The 23,974-nt window shown below is 31.4% G+C and overlaps 1 protein-coding gene across 5 annotated transcripts in view; it reads left to right on the forward strand.

Moving 5' to 3' along the window:
* Positions 1 to 23,974, forward strand: part of LOC130443408 (fasciclin-3) — a 256,423-nt gene that overhangs the window by 139,215 nt on the left and 93,234 nt on the right. The gene's annotated exons all lie outside the window — the stretch shown is intronic.

The following is a 23,974-nucleotide window of genomic DNA, read 5'->3' on the forward strand; positions in this document are numbered from 1 at the left end:
GTCAGAATTTTTAATCTTTCGAACAAATCCCTGCAGTGAGCCCTGCTGTTTAGTCCGAGTAAAAATCTAACAGCTTTGTTTTGTAGTTTAAAGATTCGCTCAAATTGAGTCGCACTATACCTAGGGCATATCTGTTAAGGAGATGGATAAGTTCAATTCTTTGGAAACTGAACTTAGCGTGAAGCAGGAGGATTTGATACAAAAGGCTGCAATGTATTTTTACATGATTAAACTTTAGTTTTAGAAACGTTAGACACAAAATAAGAAACAAAATAGTGCCTAGTACGGAGCCTCGTGGCACTCCACATTCTATATGCTTGCAAGAAGATATCTTTGTATCAACTATTAAAATCAAAATATCGATTAGTAATAAGTAATTAGTAATAAGTATTTTATATTCAAAGGGGTTTTATTTTACGCAATTTAAAAACATTATAAATATCATCATTAAAGAGGTAAATCATTTATATCAAACAGCTCCTAATCTAATACACAGTTTCCATCTTAATACTAATTTTCACCATTTATCAATTCACATAGTTCTGAAGCCATAAAGTTTCTCAAACGTTCTTTTTGTAGAAAGTTTAGAATCTGAAACTAAATTTTTGCCATCTATAAATTCGTATATAGGACAAACAACACGTCTATCACTTGCCAAGAGCTCTAATAGAATACAGAATAATAAATATTCCAGTTTATTTTTTTTTTGAAGTAGCTTCTTCGAAAAAAGGTCCTTGATTGACGACGACCGCTTTATAGAAAGATTTATCACCTGAAACTATCTACTAGAATAGTCGTTTGACCCGTGAAAGCTAATTTATTTTAGAGTGACTCGGGAAGCAGATTCACAAATGCCTTCTACTTAGATTCGGATTACATTTCTCGCTAGCTTGGACGAATATAAAAATGTCGAATTTTGAAAATTATATCTATATGAAATAGAAAAAATAAAGTCTATTTTAAGGATACGAATTTTTGAATCAACAAAATTTTTGGTCAAAGACATAAAATTGAGTTTCCGTACCTAACTTTGTTTCAAATAAATCAATTTAAATGATTGAAAGCTTGTTTTATCGAAAATTTAGCTCCACTGCTATATTTTTAGAGCTTCTCTACCTTATATATCTTATCTACAAGATAAGATCTAAACCTCTTATATAACAAGGAAAATCTTTGTCACCTTACTTTTTTTTTAAATTCAAATAGCAACCGCAAAACATTTCCTTTATTTTTTCCCTCGAAACTTTGTTTTTTATACCGCTTCTTTGTCGCATTGTATTCTTTTATTTATTTTTTTAAAGCAGCGGTTAACTCCCGACTTGAAATATTCCTTTTTATGTCTTAAGGACAAACAATCCGTGTCGTTTTCTCGACGACCTTTCGCTATATTTTCATTAGCGACACGCGAATTTCCAGATCCAGTCATACAAAGTACCAAAATACAAAGCAAATGCAAATATTCATTACATTTTGAAGCCGACAGAAATAATAAGAATTTAATAACTCGAAGAGAAAAGCGTTGATTAAATCTATAAAATTTCTTTGTCTTGTCACATATAAATCTGGAAGCTCTAAACAATTTATAATTAACTGCCTTAATTAACATCGTGAAGAATTTTATATCTTTCGCCTAATATTAAGAAAGAAAATTGAAAATAGGACATTCTTTTTGTAATAAGTGGAAATAACGTTTGGAAATTTGTAAAGGGGTTTGGTTCAAACAGGGTACCAGACGTGAACTGAGTCCTTGTTGTATCCCATTCGTTTTTTATCTGAGAAACGAAATTTCAAAGCTAAAACCTTGAGAGAAAATGAATTCTTTGTAAATAAAACAAAAAAAAAACATTCAAATTCCAAAGTATCTTTACAAATAATCATGGTAGTTAGAATCGTTTGAACTAGAGTCATCATTTGATTGAATTTTGTACTACAGTTTTTTGTTTTTAAAACCACATGTTGACAAAACTTGATGCATTGATTGAAAATATCTTGCTGTGTTTGTATATCTAAATCTGTTTTATTAAATTCATTCGCCCATGGTCTATTTATTTAAAGAAATTTATTAATTAAACAAATCTCACCTAGCCACGCCACTGCTTATCGCAGACTGTTCGGCAGGAATATTTCGAAGAATTTATGTACATACGCCTTCCGACAGATTTGGCCAATAGAAATGCATTTCAGCTTACGATTCAATGTTTTCATTGGCAAACAGTGGAGATGATCAGTCCTCGTGTACTGACGGTTTGCTAGTGTTGTGCATATTTGTGAAATATTGATGAAGAACTATAGCTAAACGAATATCAACTTGTCACACAAAAACAACACAACAAAGACAATATGGAGTTGTCTCATCAATTAAACGCATTTTATACTGTTATGTTTTTCTTTTTACTATTTATTTAAACTGTTTTACAACTGTGTGGTAAATTTATACACACTTACTTTTAGGTACTTGATTTATTCAAACACTAAACTTAACTAACTTATATAATAACTAACTTTTCACTTCTCATATAATTAACTATTCACTATTTTACTAATATTACTTTAAGTTACCGGTTACTTTTCGTTTTATTCACTATGACTTTTAATTACAAACTTTCGCTGCTTAACAAGCTGGAATATATATCAGAAAATAATTTCAATAGTTCTAGAAAATAAATAAAAAGGCCTTGCTGGAAATCAATGTAAACAAATCAGCGCTATGATAAAAACAAACATCAAACGAATCCGGTTTCGCCAAATTTTAGAATCTTATTATAACCGATTAGGACCGGCTTCACGGTCCATATAGTGGACGAGTTCGTACAAAATAGATTCAATTCAGGTAAAGCCAGTTATTGCCATATACTGATATTCACAGAATAGAATAACATCTATAAAATTCAAGCGGAAATGACTGTGGCGATTTTTTAAATCTGAGGACATTATGATATTACGGGGTCCTATTATTCGGTTCCTTCGACTCATAAATAGGTCTCATAGACACATGAAATTTTCTCCTTGTATAGATAACAAAGTATTTTTTAATATATATTTTCAATATGAAAAAATCGTATGAATACAAACAAATATCGTAAGTTTGTTAGTTTGAACATGAAATCGTGAGAGCTCCCAGTAAATCGTGAGATGTGGCATCTCTGGTCGCGACTCTCGGCAATAATAAATCGACACAGAACTTTATTGGAGCTTTGGTGGCTATTTGGATTCACAGAATTTTCTACTGAACAATATACTAGCACAAAAATATTTTTCTGCTTCTACCTATAGAACAGACATTCTAATCGATTAAAACAATTGAATTTTTAGATAAAATGCTTACTTGGGAAGCTGTTCTGAAGGTTAAACGGTGACAGAAGCTAAATCTTTCAAATCAAATATGAAGATCGTGATCAAATTATGAAAAATACATTGAAACAGACAAATGGTCGAGACTGAGAATTGAAAAAAGCATGTTTTACAAATCCTGACAAGATGATTTTCTTTTTGTAAAAATATTATATATAACTTGCGAATATAAGGAACATATAAAACTGACGGATTTATATGAAAGATTTACGAGAAGTTGGATTCAAACGAAACTAATCCTTATTTAAGATAACATTATGGTTATTAATAAAATTATGTATTCTACTCAGAAATACGATCTAAGTTAAACCAAAACATAATATTTATGAAATTGTAGGCTATTTTTAAAAAACCTCTTCTAATAAAATGTTTACGAAATGAATATAGATAGTAACGAGTTGTAAAGTATGCGGGGGTACCCAAAAATAACTGGAATTATTTTTTGAATACTATATATTTACAAATATTTACAAAAACAACCTTAACCCCTTCAACATTGCTTGAACTCTTCTTTAAAGATGGCTGCAAGCTCCTGTCTCCTGTTTTTTTCTTGATGTCTTCAAATTTCCATCCTTTCATGCCTCTTTTCATGTGTGGAAACAAGAAAAAGTCGCACGGAGCCAGGTCAGGCGAGTGAGGTGCGTGAGGCAGCGAAACCATGTTATTTTTAACCAAAATCTGGCTAACAATGATGGCTGAGTGTGCAAGTTCGTTGTCATGGTGGAAGAACCAATCACCTGTTTGCTGAACCCAGCTCCAAGATATTCTACTGATTTCAAACAGTGAATCAATTGTCTGTGCGCACAGGTTCTCGAATTCTTTCAACATTTTCATCGATTCGAGCAGTTGATGGACGTCCAGAGCGAGGTTTGTCATCAATCGACATGACGCTATTTTTAAATCGAGAAAACCACTCATACACTTGAGTTTTCCCCATAGCATCATCTTTGTAAGCAGTTTTCAACATTAATACAGTTTCAATAGCATTTTTACCGAGTAGAAAACGTAATTTCACAGCGTCACGTTGTTCACTTAAATTTACCATCATAAAAAAACGAAGCAGCTGTGAAACAGCACTATCAAAAACGGTCACTAGTGACGAACAGAACGTGGTAGGTCAACGGCCCGCGCGGCACTGAACTGGCGACTAGCGGCAGAAATCAGTACTACAAAAGCCCCACCCATGGCAATACTATTGCCTCGTATAATTATAAGTTTCGACAAAATGAAAATACGTAAAATCTGATTTTCTGAATCTAAGGAATCTATGAAAATGCGATAAATTATAAGAAAAACAGTATTTAAATTGATACGCATCTGAAAACGCTGACAAAACTAGTTTAAAAACTAGTAGTATGAAGTTGGAGCTTGTTTGTTCGTGTGGAAGTTAAAAATTACCTCTATCACTTATCTCACAACGACAAAAGCAGTTTCTTAACTGCAGTTTGAGTCTAACTTTACTAATATCAGATAAGAAGATGTAAAAATATCTTATATATATATATATATATATATATATGAGAAAGAAAAATGCAGTAGTTTTAAATATAAATGATTGCATTGGAATCAATAGTTTTAATAAAGAATCGTGTTTTGGTTGTTTTTATACCAAACAGTACAGAAAAAAAGGCTTAAACGGACGTGATAGTACTTCAATGTTTCTTATTCAATATTCCTTCTAGTTATAATAATAATAATAAAAAACTGACACCTCCAGACTTTATCTTTCCCAGAAAATAGGAAGACGAAGTCTAAAGCAAATAGAGACAAATACAGTGTGGCATATTACTTGCAATGAAACTTTGATACCAACTACTTAGAAGTACTAAGGAAGAACCTGAACCAGAGGACAGAGGACTTACCAACAACAAACAATTAATCAAAGAATGAAGGATAGAACAATTATTTAGTGGAAATAAAGACCCCTCCACGGAAAGCTGATAAGTGACATCGAGAACCTCAACGTAGACAAGAGAATCTCTTTTACCTGGCTGAGAAACGGAGACATGAGGCAGATAGATTACCTGGCAAACGTCGGGTTAAAAATATCCAACAGATAGCAGTCTTCAGTACAGCGCATATAGTCCAGTTCACACAGGATTTCACCTTACAAAAGATGGGGTAAAAGTTTTTATTTTTTTATTTCGTTTTAATGGGTATAAAGAATGAAATATACAAAATGTGATTAAATCTGGGCTCGGCACAACTTTTGGTACCCGAAAAGCGGACATTTTTCGGTTTTTTCGCAATATCTCGAAAAGAAGTGGTTCTAGCGAAAAATAGTTCCTATATAAAGTTGTAAAGCATTAAATTCCCTATAAATTTCATACTTAACTTTTTCTTCTACGACCAATAGGGAGCGAGCTACAGCATCTCAAAGATGGACCATTTTTCTCAAAATGGTAAAAAACCCAAGTAACGCCTTTTTTTGTGTGTGTTAACCTGAAAACGTTAATTATAAATTTAAACTCTCGAATATACACATAATACCAAGAGTGTGGATTACATCCGTGTAGTGTATTATCATTTATCACTTCCAGAGGACATACCAACCGTCCAAGCCTCGCTTCAGCATCTAAAATGTAAGTGAAAATTTCCTAGCAAACTGCTGAGGAAATGTGGTAAGTCGGAATCATAATAAAATTGATAGAGGTCTTAGAAAAAGAGAAATGATAAAAGGCATACTATTCTTATAAATATGTAGCGGTTGGATGTATTTGAAAATATGACACTAGTCCGACCGTTTGATCGTAGTCGGATCGGAAGGATGCATGACAAGTGTGTACCGACCTTAACACGTTTCAAACGAACTATGTTTAATTAAGTATGTATCCGTGTAATCAAAACAGAAGAATATAGCTTAAGAGAGACATTTTTTTTCATATCACATCTACAACATGTGTGCCAAATGATTTTTCGATAAACAAAGTGGTTACGGAGCGCGCACTGGGCTGTTCCGAAAGCCGAGCGGCGCTTACCATTAATATTCTTAAATCTAAGTGCTATGTGAACCTTTTGTAAATAAAGCCAATGAGGATTTATTAAAAAAAAAATTTAAGCGGAAACTCCAAATCAACTTTTGCTTCGAAGCACCTACATTAAAAACCAAAAATTGCCACGTTTGTCGCTGTCAGAATCTTCAACGAAGAATTCGAATTTATCCTGAAGACCGTGTAAATCACCTCTGCGTGACTTCCAAGAAGAAGAAGACGGCTTATTATCTACGAGCGAAAAATGAATAAAATGTAATTTTCAAAAGTGTATAAAAAAGACAATTTTTGTAATTTAGAATTCACTTTGGTTCAATAGTTGATCTTAAATATGAATATTCAAATGCCGTTTGGTTTTTTGATTTCAAATAAGCAAAACAGCCGCAATTTTGGTCACCGCCAAGCAGCTCTTTTACTTAATATCTTCTACTCGGTCTCTATAAGTTTTATTCTATTATATAATTTATAAAGTTCATTTAAATGTTAATAAAGATTATGGAAAAGCAATGAGATTGATTATTTCAACAGAGGACCCCCTTAATGAAAATATTTACAACAAGTTAAATTTTGTGAGGTCATACTATTTACTTAAAGTTTATATATTTTAAACAGATTGTAAATTCCATGGATTTGAAAAAAAATAATATTTTGCAATAATAGATGTTAATCTGAGTCAAATTTAAAAAAATTTTTCGAAAAATTGCTATTTTTATCACTAGCTATTAAACTTCCCTTTAAGTATATTTCGAGATTGAAAATATTTTTTGTATTTACTAAAATTGAGATTTTTAATTGAATAGAATGTGAAATGTAAACAGCCAGAGTTGGTATAACAAAGAAAAAATTCCATTGAAAGTTTAATTTTTCAGTTCATTTATGCGTTGTTCGTTGGAATTTATTTGTTTGGCAAATAAAGGGATATTTCAAACATGTCGAATAATTGTTATACATGCTGTCCCACTACGTCGACTAGCCTCACGCTCGTGAACCCAACTGCTGAGCTATAGCAATTCACACTTTATAGTCCAGTCATTTAAGCTTAAATTAGGTAAGAATTTCGGAATTCGACATACCCAGCTGTAAGTCTGTAAATACTTGTATATTGACACCTTAAAAGCTGTCTCAAAACCTACATATGGCAGGGTGTACGCAACTATTAAATTTCAAGGTCAAAGGTCACAAAAATCGGTTTTTTGCGCTTTTTTTGTAAATATCTCATATCCTATGGGTTTCCTGCTATTTGTATTTCTTATCAATATTGTAGAATACAAAATTCTCTACAAATTTTGCTTAAAAAAATTTTACATTCGGTGAACAGTTTTCGAGATAGAGGGCGGAGAGCGCGCGGTCACAGATTAATTCATAATTCGTTTTTTTTTTCATCATGTAAGTTATTAATATTAATTAGGTTAAAATTCAAATACAATTCCTAGATTTTCATCAACAATTCTGCAATTATAATGGCAGATAAGTTGATAAAAAGTGACAAATATTTATAATCATTGATTTATCGTTATCATCAACGATATATGGCGCGTGAAGCTGTGATCGCGCGCTCTCCGCCCTCTATCTCGAAAACTATTCACCGTATGTAAAATTAGTAGAGTATTTTATATTAAGCAATATTGAAAATAAATGCAAATAGCAAAAAACCCATAGGGAATGAGATATTTGCGAAAAAAGCACGAATAACCGATTTTTGTGACATTTGACCTTGAAATTTGATAGTTGCGTACACCCTACCATATGTAGGTTTTGAGATAACTTTTAGGGTGTCAATATACAAGAATTTACAGACTTACAACTGGGTATCTCGAATTCCAAGATGAACTTACTATAATGACTGGACTATTAATATTTTTCTCGAACTGAGACTGTAAAAAGTTAACAATTTAACAATAAATTTGTGGCAATTTAATGATTTTCAATATAACAATGAAGATACGAAAACCAAAAAAAAAATAAGATGATTCGTAATATGATATGTGCAGAAAAACGTCCCGTTTCACAAAACTGTCACGATTTTATTTTCGGAAATTACTTCTCCAATTGCTTTTGATATTAAGCAATAAGAAGCATTTCCTCCCAATAAATTTATGTATATAATGAATTTTACTAGTTACTAATTAATTAGTACTAATGAATAAAGTACTCAAATGCGGAATCTAATTATATCTACACTTCATTACATTGGAAATTGGATTTAAGTTAGTAAAATTGATTCGATATTGTGATTTCAAACGAGTTAAATGAGGATGATTCAAAAAGTATCTTATCCGACCTAGAGATAGCGGTAGTTGCTCGAAAAATACCACAGCATATGTGTCAACTTTGAGGACACCACGTTGTTTAGTATTTGTTTGGCAGCCATTAGTAGTGAACGTTATCAGTGAATTTGTAAACATGGCCATGATTATGTGATACAATACAATGTTGAACCAAATTCTAGACTGGGTGAGATTGTTCTTTCGTTATCAACAGTAAAATATAGTGGAAGCCGTACGACCAGCGTCGCACTGGTCGATCAAATGAGGTAACGACTCCAGGAATGTTGAAGAAAATCCACAAAGCGAAGCTGAATGATCGTCGACTAGAAGTGGACATAGCAGGCATTTCAAAACGTGCAGTACATCGCATATTAACTGAAAATTTGGATATGAGAAAGCTGTGTGCAGGATGGGTTCCATGTTGGATCAAAACTACCGTCGTGAAGATGCTTTCATTGAGTGTTTGACAATGTTTCATAACCGTGGATGGAACGTGGGTCCATCACTTCATACCCGAAATAAAAGAAAAATCAAAACAATTGACTGGAAAGCGAGAACCGGCTCCAAAGACTATTCCTTCTGCAACCAATGTCATGACTACGGTTTTTTGGAATGCGCGTGGGATAATTTCCATTGACTAACTTGAAAAAAAAGGCCAAGGCTTGAAATGGCCAAAATCACTGAATTAAAGTTTGAATAGCTACCTCATGCACCTTATTCGCCGGATTTAGCCCTTTCGGATTATTTTCTGTTCCCAGACTTGAGGAAATGAATGGATGTTGTTGATGCAGTTGATTGCTATTTTGAGGAGCTTGTAGATTCTTATTATAAAAAGGGTATCGAACTTATTGAACATTTCTCTGTTGGGTGAGGTACTACTAGGACCGTCCTCGTATTAATACCTGTATTAAATGGAATAGAACCTCGAACTTGAAGGAAATTTTCCTACTTTTTACGATCTATATAATTCACCTCATAGCGAATAATCCCAAGTTTTCATTGGTGAATTATGATTACAATCTTCCAGACAATGGTGGAAATTTCTTACGTGATCTGTGTATAAAATATTTTTGAAATCTTTTTATTTCCCATTTATTTTACACAGTTCAGTGATATCCGCTATCCGTGGATTGCAAACTTTTGTTTAATCACTCTCCTATTGTTTGCAGTTTGTTATTGTCTTTTATCTTTTATGTGCCGAACTGTCGGACATGAAAGTATATTTTAGAACCCTCCATTTTTTTTGTTTTTCATTTCAATGGTAGAAACTTGAATGTACGTGATTATCTATCTGTAACGTATATACAATGAGTCAAAAATTCCTAAATTTTTTTCCTAATTACTTGAAATCATCGTATTTTCCACGAAAAAGCGAAATTTTTATTATTGAATCTTTTTCAATATCATGCTATTTCGAAGTAATCAGATTTTCCACAAGCCGCAATTTGAGTTTTAAAACTTTGTTCGAGAATTTCTAAATGTACGATAAAAACATTTTCACAAAATCAACTCGAGACCTACGGAAAATTCGATGTAACAGAAGTTTTTGTACAACTAAAGAAAAAAAAACTTTTCTAAACGTATTAAACGATATTTGTCTCTCTATTTACACAATTTGATCATATTATATACCAATACGTGTAATTATACATGAATAATAAAAATATATGTGATTTTTTATAAAAAAATTTTAGGTTTCCACTTTATCCGGAAAATAATGCGTCATATTATTTTTCTAAGCGACCATACGTTGTAGAGCACTTTCGAATTTAGGATTAGGTACAGGAGGATCTAGGCAATACAGCGAATTAGGCTGCAATCAGTTCTAAGCTAGTGGATGCTTGGAAATCCCCATCGGACACGTGGAGTTGAAAGATTCTTGGAAGCTACACTACGATAATGCGCGCACATTGACTTGGTCTTCCTCACGACTGATTTCCTGACAAAAAAACAAGATCATACCTCAACTGGCCTACATCTTGCCCTTCGATACTTCTTTCTGTTTCCTCGAGTCAAGAGAACGCTAAAAAGACAACATTCTGGAATGGAGTAGAAGCAATCTGATCGAATATTAAGTCCAGGCTGCTGTTTTTATAAAAAAGGCAATGCAGCTCGGGATTTGTTCATGCTTGGACATAAAATAGCATCATCATCGCAAATTTACTTGTTGGGTGTTGAAGTTGCGAGCTCGGCTTCCAAGCATCCCCCAGGATACTCCAATCAATACAGAAAAGAACAATTCGACGGGATAGACGATCCAGAGTTGTCTAGAAGCTTGAGCATAGAAATAAGGTCGCTGATCTGACTCTTTTTTACCGATAATACCACGGTAGTTGCTCTTGCGAGTTGTTCAACATAATCCCATCTAGAGCAGTATTTGAAAGACATACTCGATAGACAGACGTGGATTATGAACATCGAGTTCGCCTGCAGGTGCCCATAAAGTAGATTTATCGGGATTCCTTCCATTGAAGAATGAAGAATGGAGAATGCAATGCCGTGAAATCAGCAACCAAGGGACATTTTTCGCGAACATTACAACCTACAGATGTTCAAGATCATTTTCTACAGGCATCTCCACGCGGTAAGCACCACTCGAACTACTCGAGCTGCTTGCTTTTTGCATAAAAAATGTTCTCTGACAACATTAGAACTGTTGCTGAAGGACTTTTGCGTTGAAGCTATCAAGGAAGTCTATACGGCATGGAAATTCCCATGGCTAAAGTGTATTTATTCATTGTCTCTTTACGATCAATAAATTTTTAAATCCGGGCCTGAACGATTGGATGCATTCTTGGTAACTGCACTATGATTGGACTGGACTGGACTTCCTGACAAAGAAAAGGTCTACACTCTCGACCCTGCCCTGCTAGATTTCTTTTTGTTTCCTCGGCTCAAGAGATCGCTAAAAGGACAACTTTTGAAGACCTTGGATAACCTCCTCTATCAAAAGGATGGACAGTAGGAAATAGGTACACCATGAGCTTGATTTTCCATAATAGTACGCCAAAAGCACTGTTTCTGAAGCTACTAGTCTAGTGGTCACCCTGATTTATAAATTATTGCTTACAAATTGTCATCTTATTTGAGTAGAAATAATAAATTCCAATATTTAACAAAGAAAATCGTTCAGTTCAATTACTTTTACCGATTTTCATGCCCAATAACAATTTACTGTATCACATACACGCCCTGGCTTATTGCTTTCCTTCTACGATTTCGGAATTTGCAGATAAGGCGATTTGCGGTTAGATTTTCCGCAATTTAAAAGTTCCCTCTGACAGATAAATCTAATATTTCGAAAAGTTTTTCCGATTTGTAAACCGATGAATATGAGAAAAGTATGAAGCGAAGTTAGAAAATATAAGGGCGACGCTTTAGATGATTTGTTTGTTTAGATGTTCAAATTGAACAAAGTTATTTACGTCGAGAGGTGAATGGTTATTGTTAATCTCATTTGGTCGTGTCAAATATTGAATAATTGATTAATAATAAATCCGTGAGCGGTGTACAACTCCTTAAGTAGGCATTTAAAACAAATATTTAATGATAGCTGTTTGTTTTTTTGATATAATTTTTGATTTATCATTCTTGAATTATCCATTTGCCCTGAGAGATAAAATAACGTGCTGTTATTCATATTTTTTGGACCAAGATGAGTTTGTATACGAATTGTTTTCGTTCTCGTAAACTCAGACTTAAGTTTTAACATGAGTTGAACCAAGGAACTATCGGTTTTAACTCGTGCATTGATGGCCGTCGAATTAAAAATACGGGCGTGCGCCAGCTCGTGATTGTGGTTGTCATGAATATTAGACAACTCCTAACGGGAGATTATGCATGTCGGGATTATAATTATGGAACAAAAAACAAAAATACAATATTTAAAGTAAATAGAAACAACAAAAATAGGTTGTTATCTCTCTTTTTGTTAACTATACTGATTGTGATACTAAATTGGAAAATGTGGTACTATCTTTGGTGAATAGACACTTTCCGACGAGAGTTTTATAGACTGATGAGTCGAAGTTTGAGGTTTCGGATTCTATGGACGATTGGAGATCTGGTAAAAATTAGATTTTGAAGCAAGAACGCTATGAAACACTTAAAAAAAAATGTAATAAGTTCTGGCCAGCGCTTGATCGGCAAAAAATTCATCTTCCAGCATGCCAACGATCCGAAGAATTTCTCGAAGCTGTGTATTTGAGTATTTGAAAAAATTGGAAAAGAAGAATATATTAAATGTAATGATTTGGCCGTCACAGTAGCCAGACCTCAACCCTATTGAGTTATTGTGGGACGACTTTTACAGGGTCATACTTCAACTTTACATCGTTGGAATTTCCTGAAAAACAAATTCAGTTGTGTATTTTATAATCAAAAATCGAAAACCCGTCTCGACTTTGAATGACTGAAATAATTTAAATTTCTGTTTGATTGAAATATTTCCAATTGAATTTGGTCAAACATCGATATTAAAATATATCTTAAACAGAACTCATAACAAAAGTTAATGAGAGATTAATAAATTGATTTACAAGAGTAGGCCAGGTATTCAAGCATTTCCCTTCCGAATTCTTTAATGCATCACGGATTTATTTGAAATTTTGACATATGTCAACCCTTTTCGGGAAATATTTTTCACCCAAAATAATTTCAGAAATCGAAAGATCAGCAAATTTATAGTAAAAAATGTCAAATAAAGTTTTTTCGCCAGATCAATAGTTTTTGAATTATTCGCAATTGAAAAGTACGATTTTTCGTCAAAAAAAACCGCATTTTCAATGGTTTTTTACGTATAACTCTGTAATGATGCATTTTATCGAAAAAAATGTAATAAACAAAAATGAAGCTTATAAAAAAATAAAGAAATTAAGCTATATAATAAGTACTTAATGTTCTACCTAAAGCAAGTTATAGATACTTAAATTGCTTTTGTTTCACGTAATTGAACATTTAACCTCAAATAAAGGGAAAAGGGTACATTTTTCAAAAAAAGTCATAAAGTACTTTTTAAAGAGCTTAAAAAGACCTTTCAAATGACCCCTAATGAAAGTAGATTCGACTGAAATTTCAGTGAGATATGATATAAAACAGTTAAAGCTAAAAAACAAAATTGCACTAAAACTAATGCCATTTCATTGAAAATCAAAATTTAACTTATTCTTTGTACCAAATACTTTATTTGGAAGTTATTCACGACATCTGAGAGTTTTGTTGATAAAAAATTTATAATTTTGAAAAAATGAGCATTAAATAATACTTTTTTTAATTTTTAAAAAAATATATTTTGCTCATTTTTTCTCCATAACTATAAGAGATACTAAACAAATAAACAATCAAATTAAAGCATTTTTTATGACGATTTTGAATTTCTTTTATTTTTTTTGCATCATAAAAATTGACGAAATTATAACCAAATTAATCTATCATTATAGTGCGATGATTGCTTATCCAGAGCCCTTTGACCCTTTATTAATAAAATGTAGAGGATCTCAACCCCTTATAACATACATAGACCTGTAGCCCTGAAAATTACCACTAAAATGGTTTTTTGTAGGATTTAATAGCTTTGAAATTAATGGAGTTACATAAAAAATTAGAATTTGAAAATTTTTTTGTGAATTATAGGATATGAAAAAGTTTCAAATTTTGGCTCACGGATTTTTTCTGTTGATGCTAAGTTACCTCTAGGTACGTATGAGAGTACCAAGAGATGATATATTCATAATCTAGGCAGAAGGGTGGTTTTTAAGGGGTGTCAGGGTGTAGGGACTGAAAAATCACTTCGTGTTTGTAAAATACACTTTAATACTAAAAGAATTCAAAATCAAAACATTAACAGTCATTAAAATTTTTTTTTATTTTTTTATTTATTATCAAAGGGGTGGTTCTTAAAGGTTGATAGGGTATAGACAATCAAAAATTACTTCAAGTAGAGACAAGAAACCAAAGTTTATTAAAATGCTATGAATTTTTCAAAATAAAAATGAAATTGCAATATTTTAAATCGTTAAAAGGTGTTTTCCTATACTATTTTCATCAGAAGGGTAGTTTTTAAAGATTTTTAAGGGTTTTTCTTCCAAATATATAAATATTATATTATACAAAATGTGATATTTATGCTGTATAAACGAAAAACATTTCAATTTAAAAAAAAAAGTAGGAAAAACTATAATACTGGTATTTGTCGATAAGGGTTGGTTTTCACCCCTTAAAAACAATTTGCACTCCTCGCGACCATGTAGCTCTTGATATGGAGGGTAAGATGAGAGCGTAATTCAAAATTTTTGAGAAAAATCGGTGCTGCAATAAAGAATTCGCAGGTTTGATACCATTTTGAGCTTGAATGCCTGCACAAAAAGCTTTTCGCGTCTACTTCTGTTAAAAAAAGTTGTCGCGTCTACTTAAGGGATAAATCATCATCGGTCTACGTTAAAACTCTCATCTATCTTCCTTTTGTAACCTCGATAAAAGGATAAAAGGATAACAGCTATTCAAACTAGGTAAAGTGTCACTTACATGATCAAACTATATGCACCAAAATATATTCCAAGATAAATAAGTCGTGTGCACCCCATTATAATGGAAGGTAGGTAAGGATGATGTAACGGTACGATAGAGCTCGAAGTTTATTAAATCCTTGACAAAGGAGCTTCACTTGCACAAAGTAATGATGACGAGGGAAACTGTATTCTACTTATTGTTGGGTAATTCAAAGGGCGCTGGTAATTCTATTAATGAAAAAGATAAATTATAGTTTAACCCGTTTGACGTTGCTCGGTCGTTCGTTCGAATAAGATATTTCCCAAAATTAATATTTCATTTAATCGATGATGTAAACTAATTTAGTTCTAGTTGCTTTTACAGTCTACGACATAAAGGAGAATTATCCACTGATTTAAATCGATTTAAATCGAATTCAACTCCTGAATTATGTCATTGAACTGCATTGAACGTATTGTTAAATTGAAGTTTTCCGTTTGCGCCATCAATAATTTCGAATTTCTACTGGATCTGAACGAATTCACAAGAAAATCGATCTCACCGACTATAAGTAGTGTTTAATAAATGATGAAGCACGTTGTGTCTGTGGGAAAGTGCTGTGTTGTGGCTTCTTTCCAACTTCGCCTCGTTCTGTTCGAAAAAGCTTTTCATGGTAATTGCTCATTTCGTGAGAACAACGACAAGAACAAAAAAATTGTCTACGTCGAGGAAAAATCTTAAGCCCGACCTAAATTTAAGGAGTTTCACGAGAAATGTTTGTTTATGGAAATAAAAGGAAGTAAACCATTCTATCTGTTTGAATAGTTAAATATTATCGATTTATATACGAGATCAAGTCGAAACATAAAACTTCTGAAATACATCGATTAATATATTCGAGTATTTGAAAGGTCAGAATATATATATATATATATATATATATATATATATATATATATATATTAAAAAGAGTACACTTTAGTTCTTAATTTCCACAGTCCCACAACAATCACGTTTCTTATTTAGAGCTATAGGTCATTTCCCTTTAACTTTTACTTAATATTTATCTATTAATGTGTCTATAGAGAAATTGTAGGGCTGCTGATGATAGCATTCAAATTAAAATTGTTGTGTAAGTTAACTTAAGATGAAATTTGTGAACTAATATCATAATTCAACTAAATCACTCATCTCGTAAGTAAAAAAACATTACTCATAACTCGGCCAAAAAATCAACAAGATATACACAATCAAAACCAGAAATGTCCAGTCAATACTGGTATAGGAAGTATGAATAGCACTAGAAACAGACTGAAGTTTGGACATGCATGCTATCCAGCATACATTTGAAACACATTTTTTTTTAATGTAATAGGTACATAAAGCACCGGGAAGAAATGTATGAGAACTTAATAAAAATGGATGTTTCACCTCCATTCAACTTAATAAGACCTGTTCCTACCTGCACTGTGGACTTCCTCGCCTTCGAGTTAGTCACCCTGAACGACCCCTGGGTGTGAACAAATTCGGCTAATTCTATTAAATGTCTAAATAACACTAAAACAAAACTGTATAATTTCTATTAAAACTAAAGAACCACTTAAATGTTAGTGGTTATACAACATTAGTAACGATGAGCTACGTAAGGATTTCTTAATTGTTTATGTCTGTTGGATCGATTTCAATTATCCTTTCATTTCACAATTTACTTACCTTTCCCAGGTTTTTGTCTACTTCTTCTAATCACTTTTATTTGAGTCTTAACCTTATTCTTTTACCTCCTGGATCTGTTGAATTTACAAAGCTACTGTGTCTTTTACTGCTTTGTACAAATGCTCTAGTGATTTTATTCTTAGAATTGTTTCTTCTTGTTTAAGTCCCAATTTTAGTTTTTCTAAATCTTTATCTTTCATTTGGTTATTTTTATTTTTGCGCTGTACATAAGTAGCTGTATCATTCTTTTGTTTTGTATTGTTGATTTCTTCATCATATCCTCCTATTACTTTTGATTATTATTTCCAGATATTTGAAACCTAGAACTTCTTCAAATTCATAATCGCCTATTAAGATTGTTTTGTTTTATTTTGATTATTTTCAACCCCATTTCTTCTCCCTCTGTTGTCGTTTCATTCTTTTGCTTTCTATTGTTGATTTCTTCGTCATCTTCTCCTATTACTTTTAATCATTGTTTCTAGTTATTTGAAACCTAGAACTTCTTCAAATTCATAATCTCCTATTAGGTTTGTTTTGTTTTATTTTCATTATTCTTAACCACATTTCTTCTCCCTCTGTTGTCGTATCATTCTTTTGTTTTGTATTGTTGATTTCTTCGTCATCTTCTCCTATTACTTTTAATCATTGTGTCTAGTTATTTGAAACCTAGAACTTCTTCAAATTCATAATCTCCTATTAGGATTGTTTTGTTTTATTTTGATTATTTTCAACCCCATTTCTTCTCCCTCTGTTGTCGTTTCATTCTTTTGCTTTCTATTGTTGATTTCTTCGTCATCTTCTCCTATTACTTTTAATCATTGTGTCTAGTTATTTGAAACCTAGAACTTCTTCAAATTCATAATCTCCTATTATGATTGTTTTGTTTTATTTTCATTATTCTTAACCACATTTCTTCTCCCTCTGTTGTCGTATCATTCTTTTGCTTTCTATTGTTGATTTCTTCGTCATCTTCTCCTATTACTTTTAATCATTGTGTCTAGTTATTTGAAACCTAGAACTTCTTCAAATTCATAATCTCCTATTATGATTGTTTTGTTTTATTTTCATTATTCTTAACCACATTTCTTCTCCCTCTGTTGTCGTATCATTCTTTTGTTTTGTATTGTTGATTTCTTTGTCATCGTCTCCTATTACTTTTAATCATTGTTTCTAGTTATTTGAAAACTAGAACTTCTTCAAATTCATAATCTCCTATTAAGATTGTTTTGTTTTATTTTCTTTATTCTTAACCCCATTTCTTCTTCCTCTGTTGTCGTTTCATTCTTTTATTTTATATTGTTGATTTCTTCGACATCTTCTCCTATTACTTTTAATAATTGTTTCTAGTTATTTGAAACCTATAACATCTTCAAATTTATAATCTCCTATTAAGATTGTTTTGTTTTATTTTGATTATTTTCAACCCCATTTCTTCTCCCTCTGTTGTCGTTTCATTCTTTTGCTTTCTATTGTTGATTTCTTCATCATCTTCTACTATTACTTTTAATCATTGTTTCTAGTTATTTGAAACCTAGAACTTCTTCAAATTCATAATCTCCTATTAGGATTGTTTTGTTTTATTTTGATTATTTTCAACCCCATTTCTTCTCCCTCTGTTGTCGTTTCATTCTTTTGCTTTCTATTGTTGATTTCTTCGTCATCTTCTCCTATTACTTTTAATCATTGTTTCTAGTTATTTGAAACCTAGAACTTCTTCAAATTCATAATCTCCTATTATGATTGTTTTGTTTTATTTTCATTATTCTTAACCACATTTCTTCTCCCTCTGTTGTCGTTTCATTCTTTTGTTTTGTATTGTTGATTTCTTCGTTATCTTCTCCTATTACTTTTAATCATTGTGTCTAGTTATTTGAAACCTAGAACAGCTTCAAATTCATAATCTCCTATTAAGATTGTTTTGTTTTATTTTGATTATTTTCAACCCCACATCTTCTCCCTCTGTTGTCGTTTCATTCTTTTGCTTTCTATTGTTGATTTCTTCATCATCTTCTCCTATTACTTTTAATAATTGTTTCTAGTTATTTGAAAACTAGAACTTCTTCAAATTCATAATCTCCTATTATGATTGTGTTATTTTATTTCCGTTATTCTTAACCCCATTTTTTTTCCTTTGTTGTTACACATGTTTAACATAATTTACATTATATTCCTCCGGTTTTCAATTCCGTTGTAGTTATTTCTTGCTCAAAGTTTATTTTGTTGTAAGTATTCTATCCATAGATTAACTAGTGCTGCAGATAGTGGATCATCTTGTCTCACTTGTTAATTGGAGGAATTTTCTTCGTGAAAGTAAACTTATATTTTATAAGAAATATCATTGCATTTTCCTGTCCTGTTTTATATTAAATTTTTAAAAATAAAATACGATGATTAGATTTAAAATTTAATGGAAGCAGTTTGCTCAGTTGACATCAAATTTGATATTGTCTGCGGCAAATAAAGTCTTTGTACATTGTAGGTATTACAACGAAGCTCTCGAACCACTAACAAACAACTTCATAAAATGCGATAACGGTAGAAAACTGTGTATAAAGATTTGTAGGGAAGTCGAAAGACGTTATTTCAAGCTCATAAAGTTCATAATAACCAAACAAATTCAATAAAGGTTCAGTTACCCCATTACTATCATATTACAAGTTAGATTATCGATCATACAGCGTGGCTGCACTTTTTATTCCGTGGATTATATTCTAGTCGATAATAATGCGGAATTGGTTAGGTTAGGTTTTTTTTCAAATACAGGATTGTATATTGTATTTGTACCACAAAAAATATTTTTTTTCTTCTTCTTATTATTATTTTCTAAAATATTTAGACTTATATGTAAAAGAGGCCAGGAAAAGCTATGGAAAATCCATGGAAAAGTCATTTACTGACTAATTTAGACTTAAGAAAGTTTTTTTGATGAAATTGGAATTGAAGAAATTATTTTGAAGCCGTTTTTTTAGAAAATTAGTTCTAGCAGAAAACCATTATTTGATAAATTGATTCTGAACATTTTTATTGTTCAAATTAGACTTAGAAAGTCATTTTTTCATAGAAATTATTTGTTTCTATAAAAAGAAATCTGAAAAAGTAAAGTTATGGACAAATTGCGACATGGAAAAGCTATTTTTTGGTAAATTTGGATTGATACAAACTATTTTCTAAAAAATTTAGACTTTAGGCAAAGTTTTTTCATCCACATAAGACTTGAAAAACCATTTTTCTATAAAAATAGACACAGAAATTCAATTTTTTAACTAATTTAGACTTCGAAAAGGTTTTATGACATATTTGGACCAAGGAAAAGCTATTTTCTGACTAATTTAGAAATCAGATAGCTTTATTGTACAACATTTGACTTGAAAAACCTATTTTAAAGTACGTTTAAGTTCTGAAAGCCATTTTTCTCAAAAATAGACCCAGAAATTCCATTTTTTGACTAATTTAGACTTCGAAAAGGTTTTTTGATATATTTGGGCTAAGGAAAAGCTATTTTCTGAATAGCTGTGTTGTACAAAATTTAACTTGGAAGAGCTATATTTAAATACGTAGGTTGGAAACCCATTTTCCGACAGATTTAGACTTGCAGGAACCATTTTCTGAAGAAATTTAGACTTGGAAAAGTCTTTTCATGCACAAGACCTGGAAAGCCATTTTTCTATAAAAATAGACCCAGAAATTCCATTATGTGACTAATTTAGACTTTGCGAAAGGTGTTTTGACATATTTCGATTGGGGAAAAGCTTTTTTCTGACTAATTTAGAAATCTGAGAGCTTTATCGTATAACATTTAACTTGGAAAAGTTTTTTTAGCTACGTTAAAGTCGGAAAAGCCATTTTTCGACAGATTTAGATTTGTAAAAACCATTTTCTGAGAAATGTACAGTTGGAATAGTCTTTTAATTAACATAAGCCATTTTCCTGTAAAAATAGACCGAGTAATACCATTTTTTGATCAATTTCGACTTTGGAAAGGTTTTTTGACATATTTGGACTAAGGAAAAACCGACTAATTTAGAATTCACAGTGCTTTGTTGTACAAAATCCATATTATTATTCATTGCACCTGAAAACCATTTTTTTGAAGTAAAAAAATCCGAAAAATCCATTCTTCAACTAATGTAAATTTAAGAAAACACAAGTTAAAAACTTATAGTTAAAAAAATCATTCAAACTAGACTTGAAGAACTATTTTCTCTATAAGAAGTGACCAGGAAAATCTCTTTTTTGGATAAAAATTGTTAGTTTTCCACTTTTTAGAAGGTTGAGGCCTTTATGGGGAATATTTTGATTGTGCGAACTATACATCGACCAAATTATAACTGTTTCTTCTTATTTCTAACTTAAGAGACATTTTGATGCAATTGACATATTGTTGAATGTTTCTGTTTAAATATCGATGGACTGTTGGAAAACCTCCATATTATAATTATTATCGTATAAAAATGAAACAATAAATAATAAATTCGTTCTTATAAAATTTGATATGTATAAAATAACGAAAATCAATGATCTGAATACTAAATTTAACACTGTGACTTTATCTAGAGCTTCAGGCAACTACAGCACCCTAATAATAACCGGAAAATGGCGGTAATCACTTCCATTCCGTTAAATTTTACCAGTTCGTTTGATAATCTAATTTATTTATGGATTCACGAACTTTTTCATAAATATCGGGACTAACGTAAATAAAAAAACTTACGAGAACGTTTGAAATTTCAGGTTAACTTTCCATTAAATCAAAAATGATTTGAGGACATTCATATATGTATGTTGATGGAGTATCCATCAACTGTTTCCAGTTATCTCTTCTAAAGAAATCTTGTTGATTTATGGTTATAAATTGTATGGAGTTAAACTAAAAATTGATGAAAGAATATGATAGACTAGAACCGTTTATAATTAACTAATTGTTATATAGATATATCGCTATTAGTAGATGGTAAAAAATATGAAAAATCAAGCACATTATACTCATTAACAAGATTTTCAATACGATGATTTTCTACATCTATTGTTATGGAGTAAAACTAAACTGTATTGTTAGGTTCACAAAGCGCATATGTAAATCCATTCATGTTGTATCAACTAAATTAATAATTAAGAAAACCACTGAAAGCTAACATGAAAGCTTATACCTACTATATGAAGTTATTTTACGAAAATACGGCATATCGCCTTAAGGCACAAGAGCATTGAATTCGATCAGAAGATAAATTACATAATTTTATAGATAGAAACATCAATTGTCTTTAGTAAAGTACAGTTTCCAAGAATATCTAATTTCTGTACGTTAAAAAGCTATTTTAGTTCTTTGGTGAGACTGAATAGGATCAAATTTCAGATTCCTGTACCTCAGGGAGAAACGTAACTCCAATATATCTAAAATTTGTTTTTTTAAACTTATCCTTGGTTATTGTTTCAAACTATTTGAAGCCATGAAAAGATAAGTCCTCAAAATGTCAATTTATTGTGAGAACTTGAGTTCTTTTATTGTTTAGAGCCCTAAGACCAACTGGAAACCTCATAAAACTTTGAAAGCTTGAACTTTAAAGTACACCATTCGAGATAACCTAAACCAAAGGACTAAAATAGTGTCTTTACGTCTAGAACTTAGATTTTCTTGGAAACTGCACAGTCAATAGACTAAGTTATTCAATTCGAATAAAAAATAACTTAATCTTTCGACAGAAACATCAATTATTTTAAGAAACGTGTAGTTTTCAAAAATATCTAATTTTTGGATTTTAAAAAGCTATTTTAGTCCTTTGGTAAGACTGAATAGGATCAAATTTCAGATTTCTGTACCTCGGGGAGAAACGTAACTCCAATATATATAAAATTTGGTTTTTTAAACTTATCCTTGGTTATTATTTCAAACTATTTGAAGCCATGAAAAGATAAGTCCTCAAAATGTCAATTCATTGTGAGAACTTAAGTTCTTTTATTGTTTAGAGCCCTAAAACCAACTGAGAACCTCATAAAACGTCGAAAGCTTGAACTTTAAATTAGAATATTCAAGATAACCCTAACTAGAAGACTAAAATAGTGTCTTTACGTCTAGAACTTAGATTTTCTTGGAAACTGCACAGTCAATAGACTAAGTTATTCAATTTGAATAAAAATAACTTAATATTTCGACAGAAACATCAATTATTTTAAGAAACGTGTAGTTTTCAAGAATATTTAAGTTCTGGATGTTAAAAAGCTATTTTAGTCCTTTGGTTAGACTGAAAAGGATCAAATTTCAGATTCCTGTACCTCAGGGAGAAACGAAAGACCAATATATATAAAATTTGGTTTCTTAAACTTATCTTTGATTATTGTTTCAAAATATAACAACCCAAAAGAAGATAAGTTCTCGAAAAGTCAATTTATTGTAAGAACTTGAGCTCTTTTATTGTTTAGAGGCCTAAAACCAACTGAAAACCTCATAAAGCTTTGAAAGCTTGAACTTTAAAGTACACCATTCGAGATAACCCTAACCAAAAGACTAAATAGTGTCTTTACGTCTAGAACTTAGATTTTCTTGGAAACTGCACAGTCAATAGACTAAGTTATTCAATTTGAATAAAAATAACTTAATATTTCGACAGAAACATCAATTATTTTAAGAAACGTGTAGTTTTCAAGAATATTTAAGTTCTGGATGTTAAAAAGCTATTTTAGTCCTTTGGTTAGACTGAAAAGGATCAAATCTCAGATTCCTGTACCTCAGGGAGAGACGAAAGACCAATATATATAAAATTTGGTTTCTTAAACTTATCCTTGGTTATTGTTTCAAACTATAACAACCCAAAAGAAGATAAGTTCTCGAAAAGTCAATTTATTGTAAGAACTTGAGCTCTTTTATTGTTTAGAGGCCTAAAACCAACTGAAAACCTCATAAAGCTTCGAAAGCTTGAACTACACTACTTGAAATAACCTTAAAATAATGGAACGTAATCTAGGACTAGAAGACAGCGGGAGGAAATGAGATTGCCTTTTCTCATAAGCAATTCAGGATTTTTGAATAATGCAACCAATAAGCTGTATGATCAAATAACAGTAATGATCAAAACTAAAACATGAATATGGTATTAATATATATTTGGATTGTAAAAATAATTCCTTACCTCACTAACCACATATAGAAGTTGACGTTTAAAATTTGGTTTC

This window comes from Diorhabda sublineata, chromosome 4 (genome assembly GCF_026230105.1).
Source record: "Diorhabda sublineata isolate icDioSubl1.1 chromosome 4, icDioSubl1.1, whole genome shotgun sequence".
Lineage (NCBI taxonomy): Eukaryota > Metazoa > Arthropoda > Insecta > Coleoptera > Chrysomelidae > Diorhabda > Diorhabda sublineata.